At 43.8% G+C, this 1,062-nt stretch overlaps 1 long non-coding RNA gene across 1 annotated transcript; it reads right to left on the reverse strand.

The window, feature by feature from the left end:
• Nucleotides 1–53: 53 nt before the first annotated feature.
• LOC113617278 (uncharacterized) lies at nt 54–1,026 on the reverse strand. The gene is made up of 3 exons (XR_003431568.1): nt 986–1,026; nt 700–915; nt 54–462 (listed from the first exon to the last, which is right to left on the reverse strand). It is a non-coding gene; the product is annotated as an uncharacterized LOC113617278 (long non-coding RNA).
• Nucleotides 1,027–1,062: the final 36 nt, after the last annotated feature.

The raw sequence follows: 1,062 nt of genomic DNA on the forward strand, positions 1-1,062 counted from the left end.
ATACCCTAACCTGTACCCTAAACTGTACCTGTTCTGTAACCCTAACCCTAACACTCACCCTTACCCTAACAGTCACCCTAATCCATACCCTAATCCTAACCCATACACTAACAATAATCCATACTCTAAGCTGTACAGTAACACTAACCCGTACCACAACATGTACCCTAACCTGTTGTCATACACTAACCTGTACCCTAAACCGTACCAGTTCCCTAACCCTAACAATAACCCTTACCCTTACCCGAACCGTATCCTAATCCGAAGCTGTACACTAACGCTAATAATCCGTACCCAATCCCTAACCCTAACCCTTATCCTAATCCTTACCCTAAGTCTTACCCTAACCTGTACACTATTCCTAACCTGAACACCAAAACTAACCCATACCATAACCCGTTATCATACCCTAACCTGTACCCTAAACCGTACCCGTTCCCTAACCCTAATCCAAACCCTTACCTTAACTTGTACGCTAATCCTAAACCATACACTACCACATACCCTAACATGTACCCAAAACCTAATCCTTTGCCATACCCTAACCTGTACCCTAAGCCGTACTCGTTTTCTAAGCCTAATCCTAACCCTTAATCTAAACATAACCCTTACCCTAACCCATATCCTAATCCGTAAACTAAAAACCCGTACCCTAATCTGTACCTTAAACCGTACCCGTTCCCTATCCCTAACCGTTACCCTAACTCGTACCCTAATCCTAATCTATACGCTAACACTAACCCGTACCCTAAAGTGTATCCTAATCCGTTGTTGTACCCTAAACTGTAACCTAAACAGTACCCGATTCCTCACCCTAACCCTTACCCTAACCGTACACTAACACGTAACCTAACCTTAACCTGCTGTCATACCCTAACCTGTACCCTAAACCGTACCCGTACCCTAACACTAACCCTTACCCTAATCTGTACACTAACACTAACCTGTACCCTAACAATACCCTAACCCTAACCCGTTGTCATACCCTAACCCTAACCTTATCCTAACCTGTACCCTAATCCTAACCCATACACAAACACTAACCTGTACCCTAACATGTAC

The sequence above is a fragment of the Aethalodelphis obliquidens genome, unplaced genomic scaffold, assembly GCF_003676395.1.
Source record: "Aethalodelphis obliquidens isolate GAN/ISIS:26980383/991018 unplaced genomic scaffold, ASM367639v1 scaffold5159, whole genome shotgun sequence".
Taxonomy (NCBI): domain Eukaryota; kingdom Metazoa; phylum Chordata; class Mammalia; order Artiodactyla; family Delphinidae; genus Aethalodelphis; species Aethalodelphis obliquidens.